The 14,370-nt window shown below is 47.1% G+C and overlaps 1 long non-coding RNA gene across 1 annotated transcript; it reads left to right on the forward strand.

The window, feature by feature from the left end:
- Nucleotides 1-12,924: 12,924 nt before the first annotated feature.
- Nucleotides 12,925-14,144, forward strand: LOC116437402. Its single transcript, XR_004237279.1, has 2 exons — nt 12,925-13,227; nt 13,390-14,144. It is a non-coding gene; the product is annotated as an uncharacterized LOC116437402 (long non-coding RNA).
- Nucleotides 14,145-14,370: the final 226 nt, after the last annotated feature.

Consider the following 14,370-nt stretch of genomic DNA (forward strand, 5'->3'; position numbering starts at 1 on the left):
AAGCCCGCGCCCATTTTATCCCAAAAACTCCCAAAGGTGGGCAGAGCATCCAAAACCAATAGTCTGAGGGCTAGGGGGCAGAGGCAAGGTTGAATGACATAACAGGGGCCAATGTGAAAAGGGATGGGAGGGGGACAGGGCCAGTGACCAGCAGCATCTAGACAAAGGGAGAACTTTCTAGCACAGTGTTGTAAGGAGAGACCACTTTTAAGGCAACTTGGGGGGTGTAAAGTGGACTTAGCCACTGCAACAGTATACAATGCAAACAAGTGGGTTCACCTTTAGGAAAACCACTTTTTCAGTTATCACTCGTCAATCAATACCTTATTTATGTAGAGTCAAACTTTACAGGACCGAACTGTGGCCAGTTTAATAATACTACCAATTGGATCAGAATTACTGCCATTCTATGAAACATCAGATGTAAATTCACCACATACCTCACAAGATTTTAAAGGTCAATTTGCTCAATGTCATGACTATTTGTTTGCAAGACATACTAACAATCCCAAAATGAGCATCACAACTGTAGTGGGTTCGGTTTGTAACCGGGCGGAAACAGCAATTTTGTGTAGTGGTTTGGTCCAAATTACTCATTACTGTTTACCGTCTGTGAGATAAGAATTAGGAGAAATGCAAAGCAGGCACCAAACTTGAAAGAATATAAAGAAGTTTATTAACAGACCTAAAAGAAGAAAAAATAAAAAATCATACCACACCTTCAGAACACTTCTCCTCCTCCTCCCCTCCCCTTTCTCCCTTCTCCCACTGACAATGTAAGAAGACAACCCTTGAGATGTTCAGTCTGTTTATCACTTCCATAATAACCTTGTTCAGTCCATTTAGGAAGAGGAGTCTCTCTTGACCATGCTATGAAAACATTATCACAATGAGACAGCTGCCCGGGTTGGTTCTCTGCTCGCATGCGAGTCCCTTTCCCCAACTTTCAGCTTTTCCCGCAACTGCTTTTGAGGGTCCATTCTTGAATTACTGAGGTACAGTTTTGAGGTTGAGCCATTCAGAAACAAAAGTTCTCTTCACGCATCTCTGGGAGCATTTCATCTCTAAGAATAGAGGCCATTCTCCTTCCCTGGGAGCAAAGGGTCCTCCTCATCTTCATCTCTAAGACTATCTCTGGGAGTATCTCTATGAACTGAGGTCTTCTCCTTTTCCATTTGGAGCAAAAGTCCTCATCGCTTCCATCTCTTCCTGTTCAAACTTCTCATTAAATTACAGCTGCTTCAGCATCTGCCTATCTCAGCGCAGGTGCTTTTGCTCACAAGTACAAGTTGAACGCTCCACTTCCCATGCCTTCATGAAATTACAGCGGGTACTCTGATGTATCATAGCTTTACAACAGAATTTCAGCTTTAAGCATCTCCTCTTTCTCTTCCCTCAGGTTTTCAGCTCTTCACAGCACTAAAAGGGTTAATCTCACCCAGGCCTTGCAGCTGGAATGTCGCTTATCGCTGTTGCTCACATGATCTTTGCCGGACAGCAGGGCAGCTTCAGCTGAATCTTGGCCGCACTGGAGAGGGGGAGCCGGGCCGCTCCGGCTGCAACATAGCAGGGCTGTGGGGGGGTTCCGCAGGTGGAACAGGGCCCATCGGCTCCAGGATGGCTGTGGCCTGGCCCGGTCTGGCCCGAGCAGGGCCTGGGCCGGGCCCACTGGCCCCCGCATGGGGCCCGCAGCCACTTGTCCCAGCACCGGAAACGAGACAGAGAGCTGTGGGGAGGGTTTGTCTATTCTTAAGTGTGGATCACAGAGGCGGTCACAATTTTAAGTGGCTCAAAGAATTGTCCATATTCAAACTGGCCAGCTGAGAGGTTCTATCAGGTCACAGAGGAAGCTGTAAGCACCCCTTTGCAAGCACATCGCTTCCGGGACTATGTTTGCTAACCCATGACAACAACTAGCTGTGATTTTCCAGATGGCTTTTGGTGGTTGTGTGGAAATGGAATATGCCTTAAGCAACTACCTGGAAATTGGACAAGTCAGTGTACTATGGGGTATCTCATTCCACCTATACAAGTTATAAATCATACTAGTTTAATTACAGGAATTGTTAGAGGAATTTGGAAAAACCGATTTAGTCAAAGTATACCTTCTAATCCTCTGACTAGATATAATACAGGCTTTCACAGCTTTGTCAGAGCTTTATTCCCAACTTTAGGAATTGTACACTTAGAAAAAGCAATAGTGAACATCTCAGCAGAAATGGAAATAATTGCAAACTCAACAGCAGATGCCATTGGACTGTTGCAAACAGAAATTAATTCTTTAAAATAAGTAGTATTTCAAAACCGTATGGTATTAGATATGATCACAGCACAAATGGGAGGAGTCTGTACATTGGTAAATACCAGTTGTTGTACTTATATAGATCAATCAGGGCAAATAACAACAGATATACATACAATCTGGCAACATGCAAAGATACTCCATGAAGTAACAAAGGATGATACATCTTGGTCAACTCACTTGTGGGAGACACTTACGTCTTGGCTCCCTAATCTAAATTGATTGAAACAATCATTTATGGGAATCTTGTTGTTAAGAATGATCATTTTGTGTACATGCATATTTAGCCAGTGCTTTTTGTGGTGCTGTCAGTGAACCACAATGTCTTATGATGACTAGAAGAAATATAAATTGAGACATAGAGTAGAAAGAGGAACATATTTCCGGACAATAAACATGATAATTTGTGAAAGAATTCACAAAAATAAAAAGAAAGGGGGGGATTTGAAACCTAAGTGGTATGTAACAAAAGGTTAACTGTAGGGTATGCCCAGCCCCTGCCCTGGAGAGATGTCTGCTGAGATAAGGAGATTGCTCAATCTCCCAGCAGGACTCCCTGGGAAGGCAGATAACTTTTCACTTAGGGCGAGAAAAGACAGACCCAGAATCCTCTGGGAGACCCTATGCAGATCCTTTGTAACCCATTGGCCTTTACCCTCTGGCACCCACCCCCCGTCTCCCTATAAAAGCTAGCCCTCTGCCCCTGCAAGAGAGAGAGCTCTTGTCCCTGGCTTTCCCCTTCGCCGGAGTACGGACCAACAATAAAGCTACCTTTCGTGCAGAACCAGCCACACAAGCCTCTCGTCTCTCTCTGGTCTGGTCTGGAGGCTGCCCTGCAGAGCTGAGCTGAAATCACGAGCTGACAATCACTAAAGAGCTGACAGCTTCTGCACGGGCCCTCCTAGCTAGCAGCTGAAGGAAGACACCGGACGTCGGGAAGGCGATTCCTTTCGGGACCATCTCTCCAGACCGGTCACCTCTTCCTTGGTCAGAGCTACTGACCCATTACCAGCTGTAATAGTTAACCACAAGTAACATTGTAACGAGATGTACAGGTAAAGCAAGCAAGATAGCAGAGCAAGCAAGATAGCAAAGCCAGTGAGATATCATGTGCCATCAAAAGCAAGATAGAAAGTTTCAACGGAACTTGCAAACTGCAAAATTAGCTAAAAACCAGTTAGACTGAAAAACAAGAAGCACTAGGCATGCGTTGTAGACAGAGGTAAAAAATTCAGATGTGAGGAAGACTACAGAAGCCTTCATCAAAAGACCACCGGAAGACTCATGACCACCACAGAAGGAACTGATGCATGCGCGAAAGCAACAAACTGATGACACAGCTTTATGCAAATATGAGTATGCTAATGATATGTTGTAATTGTGACGTTGCGTGTAAGGACTTTTAAAATATAACTGAAGGCTAAAGAAGATGGAGTGAGTTTTTGGCGGAGAGATCCCCCTCACTCCCAGCACTGAATAAACAAATACCTGCTCTGTAGGCATCTGACTATAGAGTTTTATTTTCTTGCCTAGTTTTGGGCATCAAAAGGAATCTACTCCATAGTCAGGTACTGTAAAGTAAAGCACACCTTTATTGACCATGCCAGGAGCACGCAGGGGTTAAAACCTCCATATGTGTGTCCACCATGTTCATCTTACAGAGTTTATATGTTTACAAGTTTGGCATCTGCCCTTTCTGTTCATTTATCTAAAAGTTACCATCTTAAGGGGTTGGGGTCTTACGTTACTTGTGTTTTCCTTATCTTAGGGTTACAAACACAGCACACTATTCTTATGTAATACATTAATCACACATCTATTTTGCTAATACATACTTAATTTTACTATTACACACTGTTGCTATATGAGTTATACTTCATCTATAATTGTGTACTGATTATGTGCCTATTCTCCTATTTTTCTACCCTTCCTGACAGTTCTTCTATTTGTCATTAAAACGGCAGTTAGCATGTGTCTTCCTTCTTATCGCTTAGCCCCTAGGGGCTAATCCTTTGTTCTGCAAAAAAAGGGGTTAGCCAAACCCATTACCTTGCATTCCATTCCCTCATCATCCTAGTCCACTCGGGTTTGTTTTTAAGAGCAGTTAGCATTAGGCATAACATCTCCTATTCACTTATCATCATAGCCCCTTCCAGGGCTAAGCTTCTTGTCTTGCAAAAGCAGTTGCAGTATAGCATAGCAACCAACACCCAACTTTTATTAATCTATACTTTATACTAAGGTGCTTATGTTAAAAGAGTCCTGTGTTTAAAGGAGTCCTGTGTTTCAATGGATTTAAATTCAAGTTCTGGAATTTCTTCCTTCTTAAGAGATAGGGTTTCTGTGCTTTTGTCAGAATCCAATTCAACATTTGAATCACTAATTTCATCAGAGTTTTTCTGAATATCATGATTCTCATCCTCAGGTGATGTTGTTAACTCTGGAATTTTTTTAACATCCACAGAGTTGGGGTTTTTTAATTGTGTTAGTTCCAACTTTTCTTCCAAGGGTTTTCTTTTTTCCTTGGATTCTTTTAGCTCTTGTTTTAATTGGTCATATTCTCTTATCATTTCTTTCCGCCACTCACAGTCAGCCTTTAAACATGATGCAAGTGCAAGAGCAATTATATTTTCTCCACTTTTATCTGTCAGCAATTCCCGCTGTCCATTTATTTTCTCTTGGATTTTTTCCCACTCAAACCAGTTGTCTACTGGAAGAGGGTTATTAACACTGTGCCACTGTAAATAGTCTCACAAGTCTAGTTTCATTTTTTTAATCGTTTGCCATAAACCTGCTCAGTATGCCAAATGTTACAAATGGAGAGGGGAGAGCTTGGACAAGTCCCTGTCTCTGCCCAGGCCTCTGGCAGTAGACAGTAGCTTTATTGAGGCAGCCAGCACCCCAAAACTCACTCTTGCTCAGAAGTTCTTAATAATGGCTGATTAGGTCTATTACAAAATGAATTATTTATTTGATAGACACAAGTTAACAGACATAAGACTTTAATATATTACTTACTACACAGAGTAAACAAAAGAAACACTACTAGATAAACAATTCAGTGCATGAGTGAGGTACCTATATTACAGCTAGTGAAGAAATAGTAGAGATTAGGATTCAATGTATCTTACCATCCAGTTTCTGATGGTACATACATAGGATCCTTTGCTCTCAATTTCTGGAAAAGTAACCACGAAGATGCGTCCAAGCTTCAGGAAGAAGCCCTACAAGTTTTCAGGGTGTGTGTAGGAGACTTCTACCTCTGTGAAAACTTGTGTCGCTTTTATAGTTGTAAAGTAGTGTCTTTTCAGTCAAGGATTCCTGGCCTCTTTCTCTACATGTCGCTTTCAAGGTGAGGGATGTTAATTTTCAGCTGGGGGTCTCACCTCCCTGGCACCAGAGATAACTCATTGCTAGACATCAGTCTGGCCTGGGTTATCTCACCAATTCATGTGAGGGGGGAGAATGTCCAGAGCTATGCACCAGCTGATGGACAGAGCAGATAAGCTTTCTGTGGTAGAGGGGGGATGTCCTGCCACACTCCCCTGGTGCAGCTGGACAGAGGAGAGAAAATTTAACAAACGTCTCATGAGTTAAGGACCAGCAGAGATAGCTGTTTTGGGGATGGTTTATAGCCCATATTAATTTTTGGTTTTCTTTTTGTTTTGTGTCCAGAATGGTCAGTGCCTCCCCTGGCTCTGGGAATATCACGATGGGTGAGGGGCAGCCCAGGAACCTGCGAGGGTTGGGGGCCAGGGGCTGCTGCTTCCTTCTGGTGGAGGTGATTGACTCAGGCTTGGACGTCTAACTAGATATCCTGTTGCCCTGTGTTTTTTGCCTATTTCTTTTTTTTCTTTTTCCTTTGGTACTGTGACTAGGGCTGGCCGGCTTGCTTCTCTGCCCCTCTGCCACTTGGGAGCCCAGATCTAGTGCGTGCTATGCCGGAAGCCAGGAGCACTCCATGCCAGGCCACTCCCTCTGCACGGTGGCCCGACCCCAGGACCAGCCATTGCCAATGAGCTGTCCAAAGGAGCAATACCCCACCCAGCCCTGCTGTTTTCTGCTGCTGCTTCAGGGCTTTTTGCTACATTTTAACTCAACGCCCCGTGTCTGCCCAGACCCCCGTGGCTTCTGCAATGGCTTCAGAGTTTTTGCTACACTTTGTTTGCCACCCCAGGTGTGCTTGCCTGCTGCTCCGAGGTTCCTGCTACAGTCCATTCAGCTTCCCGAGTGGCACTGAGACTGGCTGCTTCCCATGAGTTGGCAAAGGAAGCCCCTTTTCTATCTCTTCCGCCATCTGAGCCACCAGTACCACGTGGAGAGGTGGCTAAGCTCGTGCCACAGCGCCCCCTGCAGCCATGTGGGAATCATCATCCCTCTCATGCCTGGCTGGGGGCCAACAGCGCCCCTGCTGGCTGTGACCATAACTACACCAAAGGGGAAAGTGCTTGATGGTCAAGAGAACGTTGTTATTTGGTCTCTTTTTTTTGTTTGTTTTTGCTGCTGTTGTTGTTGTTTGTTTGTCTTATTATACATATCTATGTATTAGTAAAGAACTGTTATTCCTTTTCCTGTATCTTTGCCTGAGAGCCCCATAATTTCAAAGTTATAATAATTCAGAGGCAAAGAAGACATATTTTCCATTCCAAGGGAGGTTCCTTCCTTCCTTGGAAGACATCTATCTTTCAAACCAAGACAATCGCTCACTAAATACTATCAAGGGCAAAAGAGGTTCAAATTAGAGATCTAAAGTGAATTTATTGCAAACAAAATCGGACCAGGATAATGAGAAGTAAAGTAAAACCTTAAAAATACCTTCCCCCCACCTCTCCCTCTTTCCCAGCTCTCCACTCCAGCAGTGCAAGGAGACAGGGAATAGGGGTTATGGTCAGTTCATCACCCATAGCTTCTCTCACTGCTCAGGGAGAGGAGTCATTCCCCCGGTGCACCATGGGGTCCTTCCCACAGGAGACAGTTCTCCGCGAACTTCTCTGACATGGCTCCATCTCACAAGCAGCAGTCCTCCCAAAACTGCTGCAACATGAGTCCATCCCACAGGAAATAGTACCCCTCAAACTGCTGCAGCATGGGTCACTTCCATGGGGTTCAGTCTTCCAAGGACAGGCTGCTCTTTCCTGGGAGCAGGGCCCCTCTCTCCACGGGTGTCCCACAGGATCACAGCCTCCTCTAGGCATCCACCTGCTCTGGCGTGGCACTCCTCCAGGGGCTGCAGGTGTATCTCTGCATGCCCATGGTCCTCCATGAACTGCAGGGGCACATCCTGCTTCACCATGGTCCTCACCACAGCCTGCAGAGGAATCTCAGCTGTGACGCCTGGAGCACCTCCTCCCCCTCCTTCTTCATGGACCTTGGTGTCTGCAGAGTTATCTCATGTATTCTCACCCTGCTCTTCTCTGGGTGCAAATAAACTGCGTAACAACCTTTGTATTGATTTCTTCTTAAATGTCATCACAGAGGCGTTACCACCATTTGTAATTGGCTCAGCCTTGGCCAGTGGCATGTACATCTTTGGACCCATCAGGGATTGGCTCTGCCAGACATGGTGGAAGCTTCTAGCAGCTTCTCACAGAAGCCACCTCTGTGGCCCCCCCCACTACCAAAAACCAGGCCATGCAAAACCAATACACCTGTGATGTCAGGGATGTGGGGGGATGGCCGGAGCCGTTCCCCCTCTCCCCAAAATACAATTCCATGGGGCCAGAGGGCATGTCAGACATGGTGCTTCCAGAGTCCTTGTTGGGAATTTGTGATAGAGGTGATACCCACCACTTTCAGTCCATTGGTCACTTATCCCTGCCCACATGACCTTAGTCACTGGGGGCTATGGTGTACCAGAAGAGTGTCCTGCAGGCAGCACCTACCACCGGGGTCATTTAGGGGCCACTGGGTGAGCAAGACCTGGGAACTTGCAGGCACCCCTGGGAACAGAACAGTCAGTGTGGGGATAGGAATGGGTAAAATCACAAGTTCAGAGGCTGAGGGAGGGTCTCTTCAGCACTGTGGGGGGGAACATGGAATGAAAAAGGGGGTATGAACAGAGCCACTTCCACTACTCTCAGACCCCCAACTTCATGGTTATGTGGTCTGTGTCATGCTGAGAGAGGGATGGTTGGGACCTCAGCAATACCATCAGACCTGTCCAGCCAGCAGAGTCGATAACATTCCTATATTACTCCTGCATTTCCACCTTAATCATCTGTTCGGGCTGATTTTGGCTCACCAGATTTTGCACCAGGGGCATTTTTAGTCCCTAGATACAGCAGCAAGTGGGGAGAGATGCCCGGGGCAGTGCTTGCCTTCATGGGAGTTGGGGCACATGGTGTCATGGGTAAGCAAGCATAGTCCCAGAAGTGATGTTCTTGCAAAGGGGTGCTTACAGCTCCTCTATGACCTGACAGAACCTATCAGCTGGCTAGTTTGAATATGGACAATTTTTTAAGCCACTTAGAATTTTGACCACCTCTGTGGTCCACATTTAAGAATGGACAAACCCTGGGAAGCGGCCTCTCTTGCTTCTGGCCGGGGGACAGGTAACTGGGCTGGGCCTGTGCAGGGCCCAGCAGGGCCTGCTGGGCCCTGCCGGGACCTGCTCGGGCCGGGCCTGGGCCGGGCCACAGCCATCCTGGAGCCAACGGGCCCTGTTCCACCTATGCCCCCCCCCCCCCCCCCCCCCAGGCCTGCTCCATGCAGATGGCTCGGCTCCCCCCTCCAGTACGGCCGAAGATTCAGCTGACGCTGCCCTGCTGTCCAGCAAAGATCATGTGACCAACAACGATAAGCGAAATTCCAGCTGCAAGGCCCGGGTGAGATTGACCCTTTTAGTGCTGTAAGTTCCCTCCAGAACAGATGAAGCCTGCAGACATTAAGTAAAGAAAGAAGAGCTGAAAACCTGAGGGAGGAGAAAGAGGAGATGCTTAAAAGCTGAAATTCTGTTGTAAAGCTATGGTGGTGATGGACTATGATATATCAGAGTACCTGTTGTAATTTCATGAAAACAACTTGTACTTGTGAGCAAAAGCACCTGTGCTGAAACAAGCAAATGCTGAAGCAGCTGTAATTTGAAGAGAAATTTGAACAGGGAGAGATGGAAGTGATGAGGACTCTTGCTCCAATTGGAAGGAGAAGACCTCTGTTCCTAGAGATGCTCCCAGAGATAGTCTTAGAGATGATGAGGACCCTTTTTCTCCCAGGGAAGGGGGAGAGCCTCTATTCTCAGAGATGGAAATGCTCCCAGAGATGGGTGAAGAGAACTTTTGTTTCTGAATGGCTCAACCTTAAAATTGTACCCCAGTAGCTCAAGATTGGACCCTCGAAAGCAGTTGTGGGAAAAGCTGAAAGTCTACCTCTACACTGAGCCATTTCTGTCCCTGCACAACGGTGACATCCCTCTCCATGTTTTCTGCTGGCTCCCTCATTATAATGTACAGGTGTAGTGGTTTGGTCTAAAGTACTCATTACTGTTTATCTTCTGTGAGATAAGAATTAGGAGAAACACAAAGCAGGCACCAAACTTGAAAGAATATAAAGAAGTTTATTAACAGACCTAAAAGAAGGGAAAAAAAATTATACCACCTTCAGAACACTCCTCCTCCCCCCACCTTCCTCCCTTCTCCCACTGACAATGTAAAAAGACAACCCTTAAGATGTTCAGTCTATTACCACTTCCATGTTGAGAGTCTTTCTGAAGAATGGCTAAAAAGCAAAGGTCATGATGACATAGCGGGCTTAGTAAAGATGCAGTCTTGGCAAGGATACTAAATCCTTGTGCAAGGAGTTGTATAAACAACAGGATGTGAGTCCAGATAAGTAAGCTGAAAGAAACCATATGGAAGAGAAAAAGATAAGACCACAGTGATCTCATGGAATAGCTCCCACCAATAAGGAGCTCAGCTTTTGCAATATGTATGAGCTAATTAGTAGTACTATAAGTATGTGTAGATTATTACAATAAACGAGACTTGCTGACCACAATGCCGTGAGGCTTGTCTCCCGCGACTCCACCCAACATCTGGTGCCCGAAACAGGAGAAGTTGCCCTTATGCGATGGGGGAGTTGCGTTGGGTTCGGGTCCTGCAGCTAGAGGGACGGCGAAAGAGGTTGCGTACGGCAAAAACGCAGCACCCAGCCGCGTCGTGCCTATCACCTCCGCGCCCGAGCGACCGTACAGACGGGCTCGCCGATACGTGCTGCCGAAGCCTGGAGAGCTAGCAACGGTACCGTAAGTATGGAAAGGCAAGCAGCATATGAGCTTTTTAAAGCTCTTTTACTTAAGCGTAACTTTAAAGGAATTAATCTTGAGAAAGACCTCCCCGTTCTTTTAACGCATGCGCGCTCTTATAGTTTTTTCACTGACCCCCACTCCATTCATGAATTAAGTCAGTGGCGCGCGTATGGGGATGAACTTTGAGATCTTGTCTTAGATGACGATAAGCCAGCTAAAAAGATTTCTAAACTATGGAGAGTTGTCCACAATGAACTTTTAATGGTACAGGCAGAGAAAAAAGCGGCAGAAAAAATTAAGATTGCTCAGGATTGGAACCGTCATTACGGCGATCACAGTGCCTCTGTTTTCTCTGGCCCACCTAACCCCCCCACCTTTGCTGCGGTTCAAGTACCCCCTGAGGCTCTTGCCTCTGAGTCGCCTCCCGCGCTTCCCCTCCCCCCCCTCCTACTCCTCCTACGCCTTCCTTGCTGCAGCCTGCTCTGCCGCGGCCCCCCCCGCCGCTCGAGCCGGCTCGGGAACCGCCGCAGCCTGCTCCTCCACCGCCCTTGCCTCACCCGTCTCCGCCGGACTGTTCTCGTTCGCGAAACCCCTTTGTTAGCCCTGAGCCTGTCCCTGGGGCAGAGTCTGACCTCGCGGAGGCCATGGCTAGGGGCCATAGAGAACTCTGGGCTGCGGTTGCTCGTGACGGCTTACAAAAGGGTGATTCTGACATGCTAGAGGCTGCCCAAGACAGCATGGCGTTCCCTGTTCTATTTGTCCCGAATCCACAAGGGGGCGGCAGTGTTGCGCAGGTGACTAATCTTGATTGGAAGCTGCTAGCGCAGCTCCGAGCAACGGTGGGGAATTACGGTGTCACCAGTGAACCAGTGAAACAGATGCTTGATTATATTTTTAACGCTTTTACCCTTCTTCCTGCTGACATTAAAGGCATTACTAAGCTTATGTATACCCCGCATCAGCGACTGCTTTTTGAAGCTCGCTGGAGGGAGGAAGCCGCTGTTACTGCTGCTGTCCCCAGGCCAGCGGCAGATCCCTTGACAGGTGTTACAGTAGCTGAGCTCATGGGTGAAGGGGATCACATGAGAGTAGAAGCTCAAGCGGCACTAGGACCTGCCAAGCTACGGGAAGCTATGGCAGTTGCTAAGAAAGCCATGGATAAGGTCCGAGCCCCAGGTGGGATCCCAATGTATATGAGCATCAAACAAGGCAGAGAGGAGTCTCTAGGCTCTTTTGTTGACAAAGTTATGGAAGCCATTTCAAAAGCTGGGGTTCAAGAGCATATGCATGACCCGTTGCTTAAGCAATGCCTTTTACAAAATGGCAATCAAGCCACCCGTGCCCTTATTACTTCCACCCCAGGGGATTGGACTGTCCAGCAACTTTTAGAAAAAGCTGCGACCATGCCCACTGGCTCGCAACTATTCTTAGCTCAAGCCTTAGAAAAATTAGGTGAAGGGCTTAAAGAACAGGCTATCAGCTCTCAAAATCAGGTTATGGCAGCCCTTGCTCCTCTCCAAGCGGCAGCAGCACGTCCTCGCCCAGCTCCAGGTGGCCGCATGAAGTGTTATCGCTGTGGGACACCCGGTCACACTCGTCGTGAATGCACAGCCGTAAGGATTTGGTGCAACAAGTGTCAATCCAATACGCACAACTTGAATGCATGCCGTAATAGCAACAAGAAACAGGGAAACCTCCGACCCAGCGCGAACAGCGGCCGCGTGATGACACAAGTAGCAGCTCCAGCACCTCCACCTGTCCCCGCCCAGCAACAAGCGGAAGCCTCGGCCCGGACCTGGCAGCCTCAGTAGATACCGAGTTGTTAACATCAGAAATCCATCGCATCCCCACTGGTGTCATCGGACCTGTGTGCATTAATGGCCAAGCTATGGGAGGACTTATCGTAGGTCGTTCATCCGCAATTACGATGGGACTCCTAGTAGAGACTGGTCTTGTTGATGCTGACTCCACTGGAGAAATTTTTATTTTAGCGCATACCGATTATCCTCCCGTTAAGATCCCGGCAGGACAAAGGTTAGCACAACTAGTACCATTACCACATCTGGCTTCAAGTATTCTGCCTGCTTGCAATGCACCAAGATGCCAACCAAGTCCTGGCTCTACTGGATCTCTGACCTTACTCACTATTGATCTCACCTCCCGCCCACGAAAACGTTGTCTCCTGCTGTATCAGGCAGAATCCATCGCCTTGGAAGCCCTTCTTGACACAGGAGCTGACTCTAGTGTCATCGACCCTGGAAAATGGCCTTCCAATTGGCCCATGTTGCCCGCTACAACTGCAGTCACAGGCATCGGAGGTATGAGACTTGCCCAAAAGTCTCCTTTAGTCCACATTGAAGTTGATGGCAAACAAGTGCTGGCTACAGTTTCCATCATGCCCCTACCGACAACTGTGGACTGTTTGCTGGGCAGAGATGTCTTAGCTCAACTAGGCCTCGTGCTGACCAATGACCACCATTTACACTAGAGGCCATTGCTTGGACATTCCCGTTGCCGCTGACATGGACTACCAACGAGCCTACGGTGGTTAAGCAATGGCCCTTAAAACGGGAAAATTTAGAACAAGCCCATGCCTTAGTAACCGAACAACTCCAACAGGGCCACCTAAAACCATCCGTCAGTCCTTGGAATACTCCTATTTTTGTCATACGCAAGAAGTCTGGTGCGTTTCGCCTTCTACATGATCTTCGTGCAGTAAATCAACAGATGGAATCTATGGGGGCGCTACAACCTGGTCTCCCCAATCCGGCTATGTTGCCCCAAAATTGGCCTCTTTTAATTATAGATCTCAAGGACTGCTTTTTTACTATTCCACTGCATCCAGATGACACCAAGCGCTTCGCCTTTACCTTACCTGCCCTGAATAAAGGAGAACCAGCCAAGCGATTTGAATGGACTGTATTGCCACAAGGGATGAAAAACTCACCTACTTTATGCCAACTGTCCCCTATGGGTTCCAGCTAAATGGACTAAGCCTGTTGTCACTGATGAGCAACCCACAACAGAGGAAGGCGAGAAGAGTACAGAGGAAGATCTCACAAATCCTGCAGGAAGTTGAGCAACGGTTTCGCGTTACCTTCCTTGTGGAATCTGAACAGGAGATAGAGGATCATCTCCTTCCACATCTGCAGAGACACTTTTTACGCTTTTGCCAATCTGCTTGCTTTGCATGTAATTGTAGTGATCATAAGGCGTGGGTAAGATTGTTTTGCGGAGGTTGTAATTTACAGTGGTGGGTCCACCAGCGACATCTATCAGAAGGGTTTTGGTGTCAGTCTTGCAGTTTTCACTGGCACCGTGAGACGGCTCAAGGAGCATTAGTACAACTCACAGGCAAAAATATCATTGACAGTTTGCAATTAGTTGAAAATCTTGAAGATCTGAGGCTAAGAGAATTAGCGTGGTCAGTACAGCATTTAGCAAAAAAGATCTTAGCAGATAGTTACTCTGTAGTTTTGCAATCCTCCTGCCAATTAAATATCGGGGTCCCCATTCAGTGGCAAGTTGAACCAAGAAAGTGGGATCATGTTTGCCGGCGGTTTAAGCATCGTGCTGCTAATCGCAGGCTCAGTAATGGGTCACAACCTTCCCTACCCTCCCAAGGTGTTTGACCCTAGAGATAATATCTGGGTCTCCTTGGCACGCGAATTAAACACCACAACATTCTGTGCCTCCTTAGCCACACCCAGTACTCCATTTTTGACATGCTTAGTTGGAGTACCTTTAACAGATAATACATGGCGCAACTTTGTAGTCGAGACCCAGAAGCAGTTCAAACCTATTCGGCCGTTGAATTCCACAAAAA

This window comes from Corvus moneduloides, chromosome W (assembly GCF_009650955.1).
Source record: "Corvus moneduloides isolate bCorMon1 chromosome W, bCorMon1.pri, whole genome shotgun sequence".
Taxonomy (NCBI): Eukaryota; Metazoa; Chordata; class Aves; order Passeriformes; family Corvidae; genus Corvus; species Corvus moneduloides.